The sequence below is a fragment of the Camellia sinensis genome, chromosome 2 (assembly GCF_055761805.1).
Source record: "Camellia sinensis isolate YWXY chromosome 2, ASM5576180v1, whole genome shotgun sequence".
NCBI classification, from domain to species: domain Eukaryota; kingdom Viridiplantae; phylum Streptophyta; class Magnoliopsida; order Ericales; family Theaceae; genus Camellia; species Camellia sinensis.
In genome coordinates, this window is record NC_138962.1 from 73,688,344 (window position 1) to 73,701,725 (window position 13,382).

The following is a 13,382-nucleotide window of genomic DNA, read 5'->3' on the forward strand; positions in this document are numbered from 1 at the left end:
ATTGTTGGGTTTTATGTATTATTTTGAGGGCGTTACAAAAGCACTAAAAAAGACCTACAAGGATTAATACCATATATATAAATGGATTTGATTTTTCTCAAGTTGTCATCTCAACTTGAGAGAGTGTTTGGGCTTGATAAGCCTATTTAGTAACTGATTTCGATGATTCGAACCATTCACTTTTTAAGGCTCATTGAGTAGAATATTCATGTAAAAAATAAAGATAATTGAACATTGGTAACTATATCTTTGAATCATATTTGTTTTAAAAATGGACGACAAATATAATTTCAAAAATACTCATCTATTTTTTGTAATACAAATTTGATTCAAACATATAGCTACTGATATCCCAGCATCTTGATTTTTTATATGAATATTCTACTCAACAAATCTTAAAAAGTGAACGGTTCAAATCACCGAAATCGATCTTAAAATGGCCCTACCAAACCCAAACACTTTTTCAATTTGAGATGGCCAACTTGAGAGAAGTCAAACCCAATATGGGTTGAGTTTCAATCATATTTCACTATAGATTTGGTTTGGATAATCCGAACTATTCATTTTGTAGAACCCTCAATTCCATAAAAAAATAAATCGATTTGATAACCATAATATATCTATTTTATTGTATTTTTCTCTAAAAATTTATGACTTATTTTAAAAAATATATATATATATATATAAATATTTGTCATCTAATTTTTCAAAGATAAATATGATAAAATGACGATATTACAATTTTTTGATCGAACTAATTTTTTTTCATGGATAATATACACTGAGGTCTTACAAAATGAACGGTTCAGATTATCAAAATGAGACCTTTGGTGAACCTCATAGACTTCTCAAATTCTCTCATATTGATATGTGAATATAAAATAAAGAAAGTTCAACCCATTTGATATTTAAATTAGACAGGTATTATATTGATCTTAGGATGATTTTCTAATAAATTGGTAAATTTGTGTATTTATGGAATGGAGGGCTTGATAAGCGATCAAGCGCTACTCAATAATGATTGAGCCTTGTGCACATCGATTGAGTGTCATGGTGAAAGATCGAGCACTAGCATCGGTTCGTCTCATGAATTTTTGACTCTTTAGAGAGCTACATTCACTGAGGAACTACTTAGATGGTTGAACACTCCACTTATATGGTAATTATTTTTTTCATTATCAAGAGCTCATTAACGACTTTATAGGCTAATGAGCATCTCGCTTATGGCTTGCTTGTGGGATCAAATGTCCCAATGAGGAGAAAAAAAACACACAAAAAAAATAAAAAAAGATTTAATTGACGTGCTTTAAGTTTTTAATCCCCCATGTCTTATAGAAAGGACCTTAATTCATTTTTAGGATACAAGTCTTTTGTTTTGAGTAGCTCTAGGAATTTTTGGGAGTTTTAAATGTTTTTTCAACTTTTTGCATCTTTAGACAAATTTCTCTTTAGTTTTAAACAAAAAAAAAAAAAAAAAAAATTGCATTACATTACATCATCATCATGATATCTCATCAATGGTTCTCTCTTCTCTTAAGTTTTCTTTCATACTATTGTGAGTGTACTTTCTTCTCAACTCTAACTTCTGGCAGTGTTCAGTGTTTGGCACTGGCGGCAGCAAAATTAGCTAGCAGCGACGGGGATGATGTCGACGGGGATGACAAACTTTCAAGCAGATCATACTTTCCAGACCATATCTTTAAGAAGATCAGTGATTTTTTTCTAGATCATAACTATTTTTTTGACGGATTTAGTTTTTGTTTTGTTGAGATGGCTTTTGAGGTCTTATTTACATAATGTTATTATTTATTAATATAATATTTCCCTTATTCTCAAGGAGAAAAAAAAAAGTTACATAGAAAAGGCAAATCGTTAGTTGGGGTGGAAGAAACAACTTGGACTAGTAAAATAAAGGGGGAAATTATAATTAAAAAAAATTCAAAATTTTATTTTGATAATAAAATAAATCTTAAATTTTTACCTTTGTCAATTTAAATTGTAAATTTTTTATTTGTTTTCAATTTAAATTATTTGTTGATTTTTGTTAATTAAAATCGATAAAAGAATAAATATTTTAATAATTAAAATCAATGAAAAATGATATTTTAGACATTAAATACAATCAAAATACTATTTTACTGTCGGTTTCATTTAACAAAAATAAGCAAATGGTTTATGTTAAAAAAAATTAAATTAATAAAATTAAAAATTCAGAATTTATTTTATTGAAAGTCTCAAATCCTAAGGTTTTTTTTTTTTAGTTGTCCCAAAAATAAATTTGTTCTTATTTTTTACATAAGTATTATTAAGGATCTCAAGAAAAGAAATCCAAAATATATATAATTAAAATGTAAATTTAAACTTTTAAAATTTAAAATCTAGGAATTTTAGTTATAAAACAATTTTAAGTAAGATTCCAACTCACATAGATGTTGATGAGGTATTTCTATTTTATTTTTTTTCCTTTGAAAATTGGGTTTAATTCAAAAATGAAAAATGAGGATTAAATTTATTTTTGGGTAAAATTCAATGATTTCTTTTATATATATATATATATAGAAAGGGCAAGATGCATATATAAAAGAAAATAGGATAAATTACACTGACCTCCCCTGAGGTTTGCCTTAATTACAGGGACTTCCCCTATAGTTTAAAAATAACATTATCCTCTCCTGTTTTTGAAAATAATATACAGATTCCCTCCTACTGCTAACTTGATGTTAATAAAGTAACAAAATCAATGATATCAGCCTCCATAGATATGCAAATGGCCAAAATACCCTTGTTGTATTTTGTAAAACAATACACCCCCATACTAACTATTTTCCACCAATTCTCAAAGCTCCTGTTAAGCTTCCCTCCAAAGTCTCTCTCTCTCTCTCTCTCTCTCTCTCTCTCTCTCTCTACAACATTGCGTGTCATTTATGGGTAAACCATGTAAACTTTTTTTTTTTTTTTTTGTATGCATGCACAGGTTTAGTGATATTGCATCATCAAACAACGAAAGCAACATACTGAAATATAGAAGCACATGTCTGTGTGGTGACAAGGCAGCAATCAATGTGACACAATCTGAAAGAAACAAAAACAAAGGAAAGTTGTACTATGCTTGTGCAGAAAGAAAATGCAAATTTTAGGATTGGTGCAAACCTGTTAACTCAACTGATGAAACTATTGATACTGTTCAAAGGCCAATACCTTAAGGCAATTTCATGGATATGTGCATACAAGACTGCAAGTAGTTGAAGACAACCAAGGATATATGAAACCATTGATAATCATAAGTTTAGTGATAAGTTTGTTTGCCCTGTTTGTTGCCATTATGAAATGACCTATTTATCATATGTAAAGCTTGTTCTATGGATATGTAATGCAAGGATATCCTAGTATTGTGCTAGTTTTTGTGTAATGAAATATGTAAGTGTAAAACAACAAGCTTGTACTACTTTTCTCTTGGAATGAAAGCATGGCAAATCCCAAATTGTGTTCTAATTATGAGTGCTTCAGATATATATAAACAAGTTCAAATATCCATGCTTTATAGTTACATTTGATGATTCATAGTTACTTGAAATTTACATCCCATAAGAGTGTTGCCATTACATCCTCAAAAACTAAGCAATCACTATCTCACAATTTACCACTATGCATCTCATCTATCACTACATCATAGTTACAAAAGTATGATCAAGATGCCCACAACAAAAAAACAAAATTGAGTGCATCATCCTATAAGCACTATGCACTGTCTATATATTTTGTACCTGTTCATTGTCATACATGTGTACCCAAAAACCATCACTAAGTGCACCATTTATCTGCAATAAACAACCAACCAAAAAAAAAAAAACAAACAAAAAAAACAATTTAGAGTACATAACTTGCAAACCAAACAATGTAGAACACTAACCAAACATTCGTAGGTGAAATACCTCTTTTAGATGATCCTCTACCTCTGTCTCTCCCACTTGGGATATCCTGAGTTACAAACAAAAATTAGTTGCAAACCAAAATTAGTTAGTGCCATAATAACAATAGAAAAAAAAAAATACAAAGGCACAAAAAAGAAAAGGTAATTACAGATGAAGTGTTTCCTCTGCCTCTGCTGCTCCCAGATGAAGTGCCTCCTCTGACTCTCCCACTTCGAATATCCTGAGTTGCAAACCAAAATTAGTTAGTACCATAATAACAATAGTAAAAAAAAAAAAAATGCAAAGGCAAAGCAAACAAAAGATGCTTGTTTCTGCTGCCTCTGCCTCTCCCAGATGAAGTGCCTCATCTACTAACAAATCTGCCACCTCTATCAGATGAAAAACTCATGCCTTTGCCAGATGAAATGTTGTCTCCTCTGCTACTCTTGACTGGACCTCTCTGACATGTCCTCTTATTGTGCCCAAATTCCTTACATCAATTGCATTTCAAAGTGAAAGACCTCTTGGCCTAACTTGTGCCTGTAAGAGGCTCATAAGCAGGCCTCTTCTTGGAATTCTTTGGTCTTCCTACCAATCTTTTCAGAGGTGGTGGCTACAAAGGCTCCTCATCTATTAGTGTTCACATAGTGGGGTCTGATATTGGATGTATAATCCCATCATTGGCCATCAAATATTTTTGCTTTGAGTAATAGGGATGCACAAAGTTTTCCACATTCATTCTACTATATGAGAGAGCAGCCATAACATGCATGCATGGAATCCTAGAAATCTCCCACTCTCTACAAGAACAACTCATGCTACCTATATGCACAATGTGTCTCAGTCCCTCATTGTCCCTAATATCATACTCTTGCTCTCCTACATACTCTACTTTGTACTTTTTGGACTCATACAGGGTCTTATCAAGCTTCTTCTTAATGTTCAAAGTTACATTGGACTGTCATTGCAATGCTTTTTGATATCTCATTTGAAGCTTACCTATTAACTTACATCTTACGGTCTCTAACATTGTCAAAATTGGTTTACTTCTGGAAATCCCCAACCAATTATTGAATGATTCTATTATGTTATTTGTGATATGATCATTTCTTATCCTACCATCAACTGCATGCTTAGACCTTGCTTCAATAGGAACTTTTTGCAGCCATGCATATGCTTCTTTTGAGATACCTTGAATGGCTTGTATAGCCTCATCATATGCCCTTTGATTCCAAGCTCTTCCTGCCTTCCAAAAGTTCTTTCTCAAGATCATTCCAGGAAATTTACCTCTGAAGTTGTTAAACAAATGCATACAACATCTTCTATGGCTAGCCTCAGGTAGGATTTCACACACAATTATGTCAAGACCCTTTGTCCATCAGACATGATGATCCAAGGCCTAGTAGGCAATGCATCACTCAGTATTGTTCTCAAGTGTTGTAGGAAAAATGTCCAACTCTCCTTACATTCACACTTCATTACTCCTACTGCCAGTGAAAACAACCCATTATTCCCATCTAAACCAACTGTTGAAATTAGCACTCCACCACAAGGACCCTTCAAGTGACAACCATCTACCCCTATGAAGGGTCTACATCCATTAATGAACCTTGTTTTCATTCCCTTAAATGAATGAATATTCTTTTAAACACTGGGTTAGAACTGATTGTGCTATCTTCATCTAGTGTGGGTTCATCCTTTGATATTGGCTTGAGTAGGTTATCATAATTGATCTTCACAAAACTACTAAGATTTGTCTTCTTAATCTCTGCAGCATATGTTGGTAGTAGCACATATTGGTTGCCATGATTACCTTCTATCTCATCTCTATATCTTTTTTAGCTCTATACAACTGCATCTTTGAAGCATCAATCCCATACCTCTTTTTCAACTTGCCTTGCATTGTATCCAACCTCATGTTTGGATTTTCTTTAAAACTGTCAACCAATTTTTTGGCTATCCAATTTGAAGTTGCCTCAGTATTTTGGTTCAGCCTACTGCATGTGTGTTGGGGAACTAAGGTTTTTATTTTGTAAGTTATCCCATCTGGCAGAGGAGATGCATGAATCCTCCAAGGACATCCCCCAGCAGCACAGTAGGTAGTTACCCTAGACTTCTCATTTTTATCCCTCACAATCTTGAAGCCAGTTTCTACTGTATAATCTTTCAGTGCAGCTCTGAAGCTGTTTACATCTGCAAAAATCATCCCCTTTTTCCAATATCATTTCCTTTTTTGGATTCTAATATGGCTCTTTATCATCATAGGGAGTATGAAACTATTTTCCCTTGAAATCCCTCCTCTTAGGTCTACAAATAGGTTCATCATCCAAGTCATCATCAGTACTAACATCATACACCATTACATCATCTCATGATTGGTAATCACTAAGTGTACCATCATCTTCACCTAAGCCATCATCTTGACTTAAGACATATTCACTACTTGTGCTGTCAGATTCATTTTCAACATCCACATTTTCATTCAAATCTAAGTCTTCATCACTAAACCCAACAAAATCATCCATGTGGTACTTATCATCCCCCTCTACATCACCATCACCATCACCATCATATACTGATTGATCTATTTCTACAACATCCTCATCCCTAGCATTAACTTCTTCACCCCCAAACCCAATAAAATGAACAACATCTACATACAAGTAAATTGTTCTTGTAACGCCCCAACTTCTGAGCCGTTAATAAATTAAATCAATCTCAAATTTAAAATTCTAACTAATTAATAACCTCAAAAATACAAATTGGCTCCAAAATAATTAACTCAAAAGTCTCCAAAACATAAACTATACAAATCTCCAAAAATAATATATAGTTGTGGACTAAAAAAAATCTAACTCAAATAATCTCTTTAGATGCTTCAACTCCAATCACCAATAAATTTGCTCCACACCTGAAAAATAAATTAATTCGGGAAGTATACAATACAACAAGAATAACAAGGCTCGGACAGAGAATAAATCAACAGGGATCCAACAATTTCACAACCGATTAGATTCGGTAATTAAGCAATTTACCAAATTGCACAAACAAGTCAACTCGACATATGATAATCTATCCAGAACCAAATACCCGGTCCTACTCAGTACATGACCAGTGACCGACCTCACCCACCTCCTCCAAGCACAACCGCTTATCTGGGCTATTGGTCCAAGCTATTGGCAAGGTCTACTCGATCCATGTACGAAGCATTTCCACGTCATTTAGCCAGATAAATCAACATTGACTACACAAAACAACTTCATAGAATTTATCAAATGACCAGAGTACTTAAACGTATCAACAAGAATGATTTCACAGAATTTAACATATGACCATGATAATCAAGAGGAGTACAAATGTGAAGTAATTAAGATAGAAACTCTTTGCAAAGATATTTAAAGGAAGCATATTGTATACTACCCAAATTACCTCAAATCAATCTCCTCCGTCGCCAACACTCAAATTTTGATATTTCTCCATGGATCTCCAAAAGTCTAAGGCATACGGTATGTAAGGTTTCACAAAATCTACAACTTTCCTCCTTTATGAAAATGCTTACTCTCACTTTAAACATTCTTGATCTAAACTCTATAGCTATATAACAAATAGGGAGAGATATGGGAAGAACCATAGAAAGAAGTTGAGATGTGAGCTCAATTTATAGACAATGATACTTGGGGCAAAAGAAAAGAAAGACTTGGGCCCAAAGAAAGGAACTTTACTTGGTGGGCAAGAAAGGGATTTACTTGGAGAACAAGAAAAGAAACTTCCTTGGAGACAAAGTAACTTGGAGAGAAAGAAAGATTAAAGAAATTAAAAATAAAAGATTACTTGGTAAGTAAGGAAATAATGAAAAAATAATAAAATAAAATTTACTTGGTGCCCAAGATTAATGAAAAAAATATTAGAAAACAAAGGAGATGAATAATAATGAGGTGGAGAGAAAAAGAGATAAAATAAATAGGAAAAAATAAGTTAAATTCTCATCTAAGAATCTCACCACCAAACTACCACCAATACCTCTCACTAAAATATTAATACTTGAAAAATACGGGGTTTCACAGTTCTACTCACACTTTGTATGTAAAACATATCTAGTACATCAAGATCATTTTCTAACATTCTTCTCTTATCAGTACCAGGTATGTCACAGTACAAATGAATTGCAATAGCCTCAATCAAACCTATGTTACTAAGAACTGAATCATGTACATCCTTCAACAAATCAACATGACAATACATATTAGGATCCACATTGTATACCCTGCTCACTTTACTCTTGTAATGGAAGACTAAATCAAATGAAGGAAATGCAACCATAGCTGAAATGATAATAAAACAGATAACAAAACCCTAAATCAATACACATTGAACAAAATATTTAAAAAATAAATAAATAAAAAAATCCTAATCCAAAACATTACAATATTTGATTAATATAACTAATTTAAACAGATAAACATTTAATTTGAACAGATAAACATTTAATTTCAATAAATAAACAAATTTGAACAGATAAACATTTGTTTTGAACAGATGAACAAATTGAACCGATTCAATGAATTTTAGCAAAACAGATTAAAGTAATTCAAAAGCTATCATGATTCAACCAGATAAACAAATTGATAATAATGAATAATGCACAATATTAAGTAATAATGTTTACTAATCCAAAAAAAATTACAATTTTTGTATATATTTTTCACAACATTAAACAGATCATACAACATTGCATTGAACGAGTTCAAAAAAAACATTGCATTGAACAAAATCTATCTGCATTGAACAAAATCGAACAAAAACCCTAAATAAAAAATAATTCAATAAAATCTAACAAACATTCTTATACTCCAAATCTAGTAAGTAATAATGTTGAATAATCCAAAAAAATTACAACATTTGATTAAGAACTAGAAAAACCCTAAATGCCAAAAAATAAAAAAAATGTTCAAAATTAAACTAACAAAACTCCCAAAACTCTAAAAAATCCTTCATTCGTAAACCTTAAACCCACATATTGCATATTTTTCTTTCAGAAATTTTGATCTTGAATATATTTGTTAATGAACTTTCTTCGAAGCCGTAAATCACAAAACAAACCGATTAAACTTTTTCACACTTTGCACTGTGAAAGATAATCGAAGTAGATCTTCGAAAAAATCCTTAAGCCATCATCTTCTCCTTCATTCCTTTGTTGTTCACTTTTCTCTTCTCTTCTCTTTGAAGTTTTGATCGTGAACCCTTGGCAATTGAATGAATTAGGGGTTTTTTATATTAAAGGTCACTTATGTCTTTTCACAAAATGGTTCAAGGGTATCATGGGCATTTCGGTTGTGAACTTAACGTCGTCCATGCTCTTTTAACGGGAAGGGAAAATCTGTATATTATTTTCAAAAGCAGGGGAGGGTAGTGTTATTTTTTAAACTATAGGGAAGGTCTCTGTAATTAAGATAAATCTCAGGGGAGGTTAGTGTAATTTACCCAAGAAAATAAATAAAAATTGAGATACCTTTACTGCAAAATCCTTGGTTTTTAATGAAATTAACCTGTATGGTTATTTAGTTTTCAAAATTAAATTAAAATTTTTAATTCGTATTTTTTTTTCATTTTTAATGAATTTTTTTAATATATTTGATTATTATTTTATTTTATTTTTTTATATATATTTAAAAATAAAATATTATAATTTTTTTTAGAAATTCAATAAATACAAAAAAAATATTATTTTTTATATTTTTAATATTTTGTAGTATTTACAAATTTAAAATTAAAAAAAAATGGGACATTTTTTCATAAATCCCTTTTCACCCACTTATGTTCCATTTAATCCACATTATTTTCTTATATTTTAATAAGTCTTATAGGTGACATAATTATCAAAATATCCATAATAATATTAACATTTACAGTATAAATGTTCCGTAATATGAATGTTTACACCATCAATGTGAATGTTAATATCGTCAATATAAATGATAACATGTCAATGTAAACATTCACACGTTGTAGACGTCCCCGAACGCCTCGGGAGGGTGAGTCCCGGTCTGTTCATTTGGGGTGAACTACAGTTCGGACTCTCAAATTGTCACGGTTCTAAATCTGAACCAAAGAGTCCAAATCCGGCAAATCGTTTTGATAAAACAGATTTTGAAAGAAGTGCCAAACATGGACTGCTTTACCAGATACAGAGTCGCCACCTAAATGTTTTATTTTGGGAAATTTAGGAAACCCTGACTCGTTTGCCTAAGGCCACGTGTCCGTCATCACCAAAATTGCCTCAGCTTGGGAACTTGGGTACGATTGGGGAAGGGCACTTCGTGAGCACCCCCGCTCGCCCGATCAAAGATCGGCCTCTACTAACCATGATATCTATTTTTGAAAACATTATGTGTTCTTATTCCGGTTATTAGCCTAGATTTACTATGTGATGCGCGCAACATACAAGTATAGACTGGATCGCCTGAATTGGAACAAAACATTTCATGTTTATTTTTGAAAGATGGTTTGCTACTCGCAAGTAGGCTTAAAATGCAGATTTTGCCCCCTCAGGTGGGCTTAAGAAAAGATGGTTTTGCCACTATCTAGTGGGCTTAAAACTCACAGTCAATGATTTGTTCCAATTTAAGTAACCCAACCTTCACCCACAGGCATTCAGGCAGTTATATCACATAAGCAAATAGTCTCATGGTAAGCATGCTATTCATGGCAGTCACTCACACGCATGCAAGGATGCTAAAGCATAAAAACTCACCGAGTACTCCAAGCCAAAACAAAAGCTAATTAGAAATCCATGTATGATCCTAATTATGCAGAAATGCCTAATGCAACACATGCAAAAATGTAACTATAGCAGGCTCGGCTATTCTAGACATGGCATATGAAATTCTACAGCTAACATGTATTCAATTTGGAATTGAAATACAAATGCAGTTAGTATGATGCGCCGAACCCGGTGCATGCAAAACAGATGAATAAATGCAAACATGCTATCATACTGTATGCTAATTGAAATATGTCCTAATCTAACCATCATAAGCGGATAAATAAAAGGGAGAAAGACGTGGGGTTGGAAGACATACATCACACACACACACTTATTACAGTTATGCCCTCGCGCAGAGGGTCCGAATAAATAGTACAGTCCAAATAATACAGTCCAAATAGTACAGTCCAAATATATACAAATTCCTAATTAATTTACAAATTAACTAAGAAAGCTGTATACTGGCATGCAAGCCAGGGACTGCCTTGACTCTTCTTCGGATGATGAATGATGCATGTCTGGGCTGCCTTGCGCGGAAATCCACTGGGATGCCCCAATTAGCCGCTGTTTTGCAATTATTCTTAGAAAGTGCGCCAAGCTCCAGAAGGTTACTAGTTCTTGATTTGCTGCAACAGAGAACAGAAAAGGGGCATAGCAATGTATTTTCACAAATGTATGCATGCCTCGATCCTCGTGCCACCAATCACGCATCTCGATGCATGATGGCCGAGGAGTCGAATTGCGCAACTCAATATAGAATGAATGCACATATAAACACAACAAGACCTAACTCCATCATGGATAATCCGGAGTGTCGGTGACTGGGAATTGAGATACGTTCCGTCACTCGGAGAATGAAACGTACCTCGTTTCCCGTGCCCGGGCTAACTCCTATCCCAAGCACAATGCAATATGCATGACATGCATGAATGCACCTAATATACAACCTAGCATGCACAATGCTATGAAATGGCATACACGATGCACGAGGTAACATGGCATACACAATGCTCTAACATACAATCTAGCATACGCAATGCTATGCTATGAAATAAAATGGCATACACAATGCACAATGGACTTACACTAACATGAGTGGACCTCAGCCACACTCACATAAGAGGCCATGAGATGAAAATGAGACACTCGAGATGCGTACACGCATGCACGCAAACCGAGGACCGACCCTAAGGCACGAAATGCCACTCTAACAAGACATGGCAAAGCATGGAATATGGCATACAAGCATGCAAATTTCAGCAGCAAAACATGACCCAAAACAGCCCCGAATCATAGGAATATGGCACCCGATGCATGAAAATGGTCCCGAAATGCAAGATTAAGCACATGAAATGACTTGTAGCTACATCAAGCATGTATTATTTGATCATGACATGTGAAGACAGATTCAAGGCAGCCCCAAAACAATCATGTTCACAGTTTTAAGCAAGACCAAACAGCAAACACAAATAGGGCAAAACTAGCATGCAAAAATAGCCCTAAATGTGAGATAAAGAAGCAACTCACAGCTTCTGACCCCAAACAGATTAGGACCCTTCAACAAAGTTGAAGAGGGGCCCAAAAAATGATCTTTTATAGTTTATGGAAAACCACAAAAACCAGCACAGGTATGGCTAAGCTCACATGCAAGAAATGGGCCAAACGAGGGTCAAAGAAGCAAGTGGTGGTTGCTGGCCTTAAACACAAAGGGGCCCTTCAACAATATTGAAGAGGGGCCAAAAATAATGTATTTTACAGTTGATGGCCGGACCCAAAACAGTATGCAAATATGTTCAAAATGCTATGCAAAATAAGGCCAAAAAGAGAGATATAACACAAAGTATATAAAATATGCCTCAAACCATGAAAGACCCTTAATGAAACATGAATATGGGGTCAAAATAATGCCATTTTGTGTTCGGAGGAGAGCCCAAAAATAGAAGCAAATGAGACTAACAAATCATGCAAAAATGGAGCCAAAATAGAGATATAAAGGCAAGTGGAAGATAGGAGCCTCAAACAGCAATGAGCCCTTCAACAATGTTGAAGAAGGGCTCAAAATAAGCTACTTTTCAGTTCATGATAGAGCTCAAAATAGTTTATACACAGGCCAAAAATATTACACAAGAAAATGGCATACAAGAGGGATAATGAAGTAAGTACACCAAGGAGGCCTCAAACAGTGAGAGGCCCTTAATGAAACATGAAAAATGGCTCAAAATAAGCTTAACTTCAGTTAGGGTCGGAGCCCAAAACAGCAAGCAAATATGACTTATGTATTGAACAAAATATGGACCAAAAGGGGGGAAATGGAGCTTACCCTTGAAGACTTGACTTTGGCACCCTTTTGGCTTGAGTTGCAGTACTCTTAGGCCTTGAAGAATAACCTCCAGCTGCTGGAATGAAGGATGGAAGGGTGGTGCTAGGTGGTGTAGTGTAAAATGGTGTAAGGTTTGAAGGATTGGAGCTTGGAAGTATGGAGAAAGAGAGAGACAAGGCAAGGGTTTGAGGCAAAATGTTCCAACCCTAATATCAGAGCTGGAGCCTCTGATATATAGGCAAGAATGGGGGGGAAAATGGAGGAAAAAATGGAGGGAAAACATGCCAAGTTTCCCTCCAAAATGCAACCCCCCGAATATAGAATCTGAGAGGAAAACAGATGCATATTTGAGATGTACCTGTAGCAAGGAACATGGCCGGCCAGTTTT